Here is a 9,727-nt window from a genome sequence, read left to right on the forward strand (position 1 = left end):
GCTGTATGACTCTGGATGTAGGCTTGCTCGTTGAGCTGAAAGGTTCATTTCCAGACGTTTCATCACCCTACTAGGTAACATCTTCAGTGGGCCTCTGGACGAAGCACTGTTGATAATTCCAGCTTTCTATTTATATGTTTGGGTTTCTTTGGGATGTAATTTCCTGAAATGATGGTGCTTCGCCCAGAGGCCCACTGAAGATGTTACCTAGTAGGGTGACGAAACGTCTGGAAATGAACCTCCCAGCTCAGCGAGCAAACCTCCATCCAGAACCTCAACCTGAGCTACAATTCGTCTCAAATCCCTGTGTGACATTTTGACAAATTGAATGGCTGGTCCCAGGGATCTGCAGTCCTTTTGCACTCAAGGGAGATGATCAATAAATACAAAACCAAAATGCCCTCCACACCTCATCAGTGCAGTAATTAATTAGTCCATTCATATGTCAGAAGAAGGCATCAGTGACCTTTGGCAGCCTGTAAATTGCTTGTTTATGTTGCCACTGGTGGCAAAGACAATGAACATTGTGGTTACCTTGAGAACCACTGGAAAGAGAGCCTGGCAAATCCGAGGAGGTGATGGCCTAGTGATATTATCACTGGGCTTTTAATCCAAAGACGCCAGCTAATGTTCAGGGGTCCTGGGTTTGAATCCTGCAATGGCAGCTAGTGGAATTTGAATTTTAAAAAAAACTGGAATTAGGAGCCTAATGATGCCAATGAAATCATTGTCAATTGTCAGGAAAAACCTCACCTGGTTGACTAATGTCCTTTAGGTAAAGAAATCTGCCATTTTTACCTGGTCTGGTCTACACGTGACTCTGGACCCACAGCAATGTGGTTTTGACAATTCTCTGCCCTCTGAGAAATTAGGGTTGGGTAAGAAATGTGGTCTGGAGAGTGACACCTACATCCCTTGATGAATAAATGCACCAGGCTGTAGATCTTGCTGCATATTCCCACCCACATCAGTGACCAGTTTCTGGCACAACCCTTCGTCTCTGGCATTGCACCTCCGACATCTGTGGGTAGCTTGCTAACAGGGTGCATGCCATCATAAAGGATGCCCTCCATGGATGATTGCGCGTGGCCAGCCTTGCCCTATGCTGCTGGTTTTATACTGCTCTCCTTGCTCAAAAATCCCCTCCTGCTCTTGAGGTTATAGGAAGTGAAATTGGTGACCCCTAATCAAAGATGACGCCCTCTGGTCCCAGACTCTTCCACAATGGGTAACAATCTCTCCTCATCTACTCTGTCAGGTTCCCCAAGAATATTGTCTGTTCCAATAGGGTCACCCCTCATTCTTCTACTCAACCCTCCTCTTAAGACTGTCCCTCTATAGCCAGGATCTTGATTTGCACAGGTCAAACAAAAATAACTCTGATATCAGATGTAACTACACAAAGCCAACTGGTCTATGTCATCACAAAACCAACATGAACTGGGTACAATGAGGTTCCTGTGTGAACCTGACTACATCTTAAAGGTAGGACTTAATTTCAAAATGTTTTAGTAGAATCAGTATTCATGCCATGCAAATTAAAAGTAGGAACTGACCATATGAAGGTGTGAGTCCTGGTCTGTTGGGAACTTAATCACTGCATTGAAAGACTGAAATTTCACCTCCTGTTTGATTAACACACCATGCTCCCCACTCCCACAGTCTTCATTAAATTCTGTCCACACATACACTGACATGTGTACACACACACACACACACCACACATACACCCATACACATACACGCACACACGCACACTCCACACATACACCCATACACATACATGCACACACGCACCACACACACACACCCACACACATACGCGCGTACTCACACACAGAGTTTTGCATATCCCCCAATCAATTGTAACTTCTAGATGTTAACCACAAGTTATTGCATTCTTGCCTTATAGTCTAAAATTAATACTACACTTGTTTGTGATTTGGAAGAAGTATCACTGTCATTAGTATCCAGAGGGATAAAGAGGGACACCAGTTCAACTGGGACATTACATCCACCCTGGGACAGGCTAAACAAAGAGATGCACGGGGATTCCTACAGCCATGACATTCAAACTGAACTCCATTAACAAATAGATCGATTTCGACCCCATTTACCAACCTCTCAGAAACAGAACCAGAAGTGATGTCACCCACCACAACAGACCAAGACACAGTAATAGCAAACGGGACAGAGCACCAGTGCTTCATCGGAGGCTCACTGATGATGTTACCTAGCATGGTGATGAAACATCTGAGAACAATCTATCAGCTCAGCGAGCAAATTTACAACCTGAACTACATTTGTTTTATACTCTGGCTGTCAACTATGGCCCTGTTGCATAGAAACATTTATTATCTGTTCAACTGTAACATGTAGGTCTTTCTCCTGACACTGTACTTAGTGGAATTTTCTTCCTTTATCAACACCGATGTGTGTTACCTTGCCTTTCTCAAGGTTAAAAATAAAACTTGCACAATTACGTAGTCTTTGTGATTCTATCTGGATTCCCTCCCTTTCTAATATGTAAATTGTTATTATCTTCCTTTAATCCTCCTTTATTCAAAAAAGGAGGGAGGCAGAAAACAGGAAACTATAGGCCAATTAGATGAGATTAGATTAGATCGCTTACAATGTGGAAACAGGCCCTTTGGCCCATCAAATCCACACCGACCCTTCGAAGAGTAACCCACCTTGACTCGTTCCCCTACATTTACCCCCAACTAAGGCACCTAACGCCTAGGAAATTATTAGAATCTATTAGTAAATAAATTATACAGGACAGTTGGATAAGTTCAAGGTTATCAAGCAGAATCAACAAGTTTCTAAGAAAGGGAAACCATGTTTGACCAATCTACCGGAGGTCTTTGAGGAGGTAACATGTGCTGTGGATAAAGGAGAACCAGAGACCGTACTGTACCTGGATTTTCAGAAGGTATTTGGCAAGATGTCACATCAAAGGTTATTGCAGAAAATAAAAGCTTATTGTATTGGGATGAGTGTATTAACATGGATAGAAGATTAGTTGGCAGAGAGTAGTTGGGATAAATTACTGCAGATGCTGGAATCTATACTGAAAACAACAAATGCTGGAGATCACAGTGGGTCAGACAGCATCCATGGAGAGAGAGAGCAAGCTTATATTTTAAGTCTAGATGACTCTGATGACTGTCAAGTTGTGTCTGTACAGGACATTGGTTAGACCAACTTTTAGAATACTGTGTTCAGTTCTGGTCTCCCTGCTATAGGAAAGATATTGTTAAACTTGAAAGGGTGCAGAAAAGACTTACAAGGATGTTGCCTGGGTTGGAGGGTTTAGAGCTATAAGGAGAGGCTGAACAGGCTGGGGCTGTTTTCCCTGGAGCTTCGGACGCTGAGGGGTGACTTTATACAAATCTACAAAATCATGAGGATAGGGTGAATAATCAATATCGTTTTCCCAGGGTAGGTGAGTTCAAAACTAGAGGGCACATGTTCAAGGTGGGAGGGGAAAGATTTTAAAGGGACCTAAGGGGCAACTTTCTCATGCAGAGGGTTGTGTGTGTATGAACGAGCTGCTAGAGGAAGTGGTGGAGGCTGGTACAATTACAATATTTAAAAGGCATCTGGATGGACACCTGAATAGGACGGGTTTACAGGAATATGGCCGAGTGCTGGCAAATGGGACAAGATTAATTTAGGATATCTGGTTGGCATGGACAAGTTGGACTGAAGGGTCTGCTTCCCTGCTGTACATCTCTGTGATTCTATGTAAATGGAATGAATTAAAGTTTGACAAAGAGCAGTCTGAGCCAGCCAGCTAGTTTCCCTGTCTTTAATTCCCTCATTACGGGAATGCTGGAGCACGTAGGCCACGCAGTAGGTTAGGCACTGACCTTTCACCTGTAGGGACCAGTTTGGACTGTAGCCCAGGCTGATGGGGACAAAAGGTTCACTTTCATTGTAAGATTCATCTGTGAACTCAGTTTGTTCCAGCTCAGACCAACCTTTCTGAGTGGGAGACAAAGTCCTAGGCATAAAGCTGGGACTGCATCTCACTCAGATATCCTGAAGGTCTGTGCAGAAATGGGGATAACCACTCAAAAACACTTGGAGGGATTTTTTTTTGTCTGAGGCAGGGGCAGTAAAGGTCTTGTTGAGACTCCCCTTACAGGGGAACGAAAAGACTCAGTAATCACAGGAACACTTTAGTGATTACAGCAGCTCAGACAGAACAAATTCTTATCTAAAGAATCCTTCATCCAGACCTTTCTCTTCCTTTCTCTCCCAGGGGGTCTAATGCCAACCCAACTTGTTTGGAACCTTATCAAATCTCTTCTCAATATTAAGATAAACCTAAACACCATTTAATGACAAGCAGTGGTTCTGTTCAATCTCAATAAGTCACTTCTAGGTGGTGTACTGAAATATTTAAAGTTGCTTAAATTGCTGTTTTTTACAACATACAGATGTTTAACAGGTTTATAATCATCAAACAAATGGAACTGTCCATTGCTCGGTATTTTGGAACGGGTCCATGTCAATTTTACTGCCTTATCATCTGGTTTCTCAGAGGTTTGCTGCTCCTCAGATATGTCAAAAGACACTGGCATAATCAGTGCAAACTACTGGAAAGATCATTAAAGTGAATTACCTTACACAATGTCTGATTTCATCTCATACCGCTCCAATTTCAAACCTTATGTTGAACTTGTACAACTTCTTTGCAGCTGTAACTTTATATTCCTTGCTCTGTTCTATCACCCTATGATCTTTAAGTCTTTGTATGATCTGATTTGCTGTACTGCACGCAAAACAAAAATTTTCACTTTACCTAGATACATGTGACAATAATAAATCAAATCAAATCACAGTGATCCAGAGAGCTTCACTATGCACTAACTGCACCACACTTTTGTGGTCAAAAGTGTGCAATCTTTAAACTTTGCTGATGATATTGTCTCTATCTCTGCGTGATACACAGGCTAAACAGGAGCCAAATCTAACCTTTAATCTGTCTTGACTTGAAGTGGGGATTGTGGTTGGCATTACTGTCACACCTCACTAATAATCCAGTCCCACTCTTTTGGGGTCAACAGCGGTGAGGCTCCAGGTCACGGCTAGGCCCAGGTGCCTGATGGCAGAAGTATCTCATGCTGGACACCTTTCCTTTTCTTTTGGCTGTTTCTTTTATTTCTGCTTCTGCTTTTAATCCTGCCTTTTGTGTACTAAAATGGTGTCGGAGAATGATGACTTTGTACACTTTTCCGTTATTCTTTTGCTTGAGTACACATGACAATAAAAAAATGTAAATCTCTCAAAAGTTAAATATTTTTAAAAATAAGCAAAATTCAGGTCAATCGTGGAATTTTGCTTATTTTTAAAAATTTTAACTTTTGTCTTCAGATGCAGGTTGATGAAAAGCATCAACCAGGATTCTGTACTTAACAAAAATTACTATTTATTACAAGTAATTAGACTCTAATTGCAAGTAACCAATTATAAACCATCTGTATTAGATTTTATTATCATGTGTACTCAAGTACAGGGATACAGTGGAAAGTTTACAAAGTCACCATTCTCAGGTGCTATCTTCAGCACAAAAGAACCAGAACTAACCAGAAACAGCCATCTTAGATGTAAAAGCAAAACAACTGCTTCAGATACAGCATTAAACAGAATTAAAATAAAACAAAAGCAGAAATACAAGAAACAGAGCCAAGGAGAAAGGAAAGCGTCCATATCTATATAATTCCACAAGTTAAAACTCTTAATCCCTTACAAACACCTCCTTACAGACAAATAGATAGACAGGGAAAAAAAGAAGGGTGTTATGGACAAGAGGGAAAATTGAGAAGCAGTTCAGTGATCTGTGTTTGCAGGATCTGCTGAGATGATTCTTGCGCTTCTCAGTCTTTCTTTTCCAGATACTATATTCATCGGTTTGCTGGCGATACAGGAGGACTGGCTCACATTTATTAATTGTCTTTGACTTATTAATTAAAAGTCACAGCTTATAGCAAACAGAAAAAGGAAATAAACCGGCCCGTTTCAGACTGGAGATGTTTTCTACTGCAGAGGGAAAACAGCTCATTCTCCTCTGGTATTCCGATGGCTTTTAACTCAAATGTTCACGTCTTCAAGCTGTTCAGCTCCCTTGGAGCCAATCACATACCATATTTACTCATGTAAAAGTCGATCCCATGTAAAGGTCGACCCCTTATTTTTGGCCAAAAAATCTGTAATTTTCCATATACTGTATCTAGTTCTTCACAGTTAACAGCTCGACATTTGTGAGTCAAGGTATTATCCTGTACATAAACGTTACGATGAGGAAATTAAATTTTTCTTTCATGCTATTGTGTGTTTTGAGTGCAATTCACACCAACGTTAAGCTACAGATTTCTTAAGTTCATTATCGAACGAGCACTATAACCACTATAACCACTATAATTAGTATTCACTTTTTGTATGGCCGTCCTGCTCTGATTCAGACCTCCAACCTGCTGACTGTCCCACCCTGCACTGCGCCCACTGACTGTCCCACTCCACTCGGTCTCCAGCCCATTGACCATCCCACTCCACTCGGTCTCCAACCCACTGACCGTCCCACTTCGCTCTGGGTCCCCAGCCCACTGACCATCCCACTCCACTCTGGGTCTCCAGCCCACTGACCGTCCCACCCCGCTCTGGGTCCCCAGCCCACTGACCGTCCCACCCCGCTCTGGGTCTCCAGCCCACTGACCGTCCCACTCCGCTCCGGGTCTCCAGCCCACTGACCGTCCCACTCCGCTCCGGGTCTCCAGCCCACTGACTGTCCCGCTCTGCCCTGCTAACCTTAAAAAATAGTCTAAAACATTTGAATTTTACACGAGTATATACAGTAGGTGTTGCCAGGCGGAAGACCTTTGCCATTGGTTACTGATCTCCATAACACAGACCAACCAGCTACTTGTTGTTGGCCACATCTCTGTTTGCACACAACCCCTGGCTGGAACTGGTCTGGAACTTGGCTTTCACCTGAATTTAAATCAACAGCTGTGTAAACAGCACATGCAATGAGTGTCAGGTTACTTGCTTTTAAAAATGCAGTAATCCTTTCCACATTCCTTGCTTTAAAACAGTCTTTTTCCCCACTTCAGAACACAATCAAAAATACAGACAAATAATAAAACATGGTCTTTCCACCACAACTGCATTCAGTGACCCATGTGAAGTGGATAAATCCTCATGTGGATCCCAGGATAAAGGAGAATGATATCAAAGAGGTAATATCACCCACTACTGCCTGTGCCCCACTTTACCTACCACTTAAAACCTCAGCAATCCATTTCTGATCTTCAAACTATTGAATAAAGGATTCTGGGTAATCCAAGATGGAGGACGGGAAAAATTTCTGGCTGTAACAGCTGCTCCTTTTTTGAGGTATTTTAGGCGCTTGAGGTGATTTCCTCGAATTCCAGGAGCAGCAATTACTGTTTTATATGCTGTCGCATTGTTTTGGAACTTTGGGGAATAAAAATCAAAACAACAGCAGTTTTAAAAGGGAGAAGAGCAGACAAAGGAAGCACATGGTGAGGTCAGTGCAGGAGAGAGAGAGAGAGAACGAGAACGAGAACGAGAACACACCTGCACAGTTACTGCCTTTGCTGTTTGAATTCATGTATCGCTGGTCATCGGAGTGCATCTGGGAAAACTAACAAACAGTGAAATTCACAACTAATCTTGGAGGAATCTGTTTGGGTGAAGTTCACAGCACAGAATCAGATAAGTTAATGGTTGTTTTAAGTCTGTCCAACAGAAAGGCTGCAGTAGTGTGTAGAGTGGATTCTTTCTTGATTATATGTTTTTGGAGATATGTCTCTTGATTAAACTTAAAAATATAAGCCATATGTATTCATTTAACCTGGGGCAGTGTTTTGGAGAGGAATAAGACGGTGTTATTTTCTGGGTCTGTAGATTGTGAAGGAGCAAAACTGGCCTTTAGTAGAATGATATGTACTTCTTGTCAGATGTGGGAGTTTAAAGATAGTTTAAGGGTTACTGCGGATTATTTCTGCCATAAATGTTGTTGGATGCGAATCTTATCAAATCAAATGGATCAGTTGGAGAGACAGATAGAAGCGATGAGGAATTTGCAACAACAACAGTATGTGACGGATGGTAGTTATAGGAAGGGGGAAAGTCTCAGATACAGTCACGTTGATGGGTTAACACCAGGAAAGGTAAGAGAGGTAGGCACCTAGTGCAGGATATATACATTTCAAACAGGTATGCTTGTTTGGAAAATGTAGGGGGTGATGGATTCTCTGGGGAATGTAGCACAAACAGCCAAGTTTCTGGTATGGAGACTGACTCTATGCAATGAGGGGTATGTCGGGTTCCAAGAGATCAGTTGTGTTAGGGGATTCTGTAGTCACGGGTACAGACAGACATTTCTGTGGCCAGCAGAGAAAAAGCAGAATGGTGTGTTGTTTCCCTGATGCCAGGATCAAGGATGTCTCAGAGAGGGTGCAGAATGTTCTCACGGGGGAGAGGGGCCAGCAAGAGGTCATTGTCCACATTGGAACCAATGACATTGGAAGGGAAAAGGTTGAGACTCTGAAGGGAGATTACAGAGAGTTAGGCAGATATTTAAAAAGAGGTCCTCAAGGGTAGTTATATCTGGATTACTCCCAGTGCTACGAGCTCGTGAGGGCAGGAATAGGAGGATAGAGCAGATGAATGCATGGCTGAGGAGCTGGTGTATGGAAGAAGGATTCACATTTTTGGATCATTGGAATCTTTTTCAGGGTAGAAATGACCTGTACAAGAAGGACAGAATTGCACTTAAATTGGAAGGGGACTAATATACTGGCAGGGGAATTTGCTAGATCTGCTCAGGAGGACTTAAATTAGTAAGGTGGGGGGGTGGGACCCAGGGAGATAGTGAGGAAAAAGATCAATCTGAGACTGGTATAGTTGAGAATAGAAGCGAGTCAAACAGTCAGGGCAGGCAGGGACAAGGTAGGATTAATAAATTAAACTGCATTTATTTCAATGCAAGGGGCCTAACAGGGAAGGCAGATGAATCCAGGGCATGGTTAGGAACATGGGACTGGGATATCATAGGAATACAGAAACATGGCTCAGGGCAGGACTGATAGCTGAATGTTCCAGGATACAAATGCTACAGGAAGGATAGAAAGGGAGGCAAGAGAGGAGGGGGAGTGGTGTTTTTGATAAGGGATAGCTGAGGGAGGATATTCCCGGAAATACATCCAGGGAAGTTATTTGGGTGGAACTGAGAAATAAGAAAGGGATGATCACCTCATTGGGATTGTATTATAGACCCCCTAATAGTCAGAGAGAAATTGAGAAACAAATTTGTAAGGAGATCTCAGCTGTCTGTAAGAGTAATAGGGTGGTTACGGTAGGGGATTTTAACTTTCCAAACATCGACTGGGACTGCCATAGTGTTAAAGGTTTAGATGGAGAGGCATTTTTTAGTTGCGTACAGGACAATTTTCTGATTCAGCATGTGGATGTACCTACTAGAGAAGGTGTAAACCTTGACCTACTCTTGGGAAATAAGGCAGGGCAGGTGACTGAGGTGTCAGTGGGGGAGCACTTTGGGGCCAGTGACCATAATTCTATTTGTTTTAAAATAGTGATAGAAAAGGACAGACCAGATCTAAAAGTTGAAGTTCTAAATTGGAGAAAGGCCAATTTTGATGGTATTAGGCAAGAACTTTCGAAAGCTGATTGG

General features: G+C 42.4%; 1 long non-coding RNA gene across 1 annotated transcript in view; it reads right to left on the bottom strand.

The window, feature by feature from the left end:
* Positions 1–1,614: 1,614 nt before the first annotated feature.
* The window catches only part of LOC122540772, an 18,409-nt gene continuing 10,296 nt past the window's right edge, over positions 1,615–9,727 (bottom strand). Inside the window, exon 3 of the long non-coding RNA XR_006309405.1 lies at positions 1,615–1,625. This is a non-coding gene — a long non-coding RNA (uncharacterized LOC122540772). The remainder of the gene's footprint in view (positions 1,626–9,727) is intronic.

This window comes from Chiloscyllium plagiosum, chromosome 35 (genome assembly GCF_004010195.1).
Source record: "Chiloscyllium plagiosum isolate BGI_BamShark_2017 chromosome 35, ASM401019v2, whole genome shotgun sequence".
Taxonomy (NCBI): Eukaryota; Metazoa; Chordata; class Chondrichthyes; order Orectolobiformes; family Hemiscylliidae; genus Chiloscyllium; species Chiloscyllium plagiosum.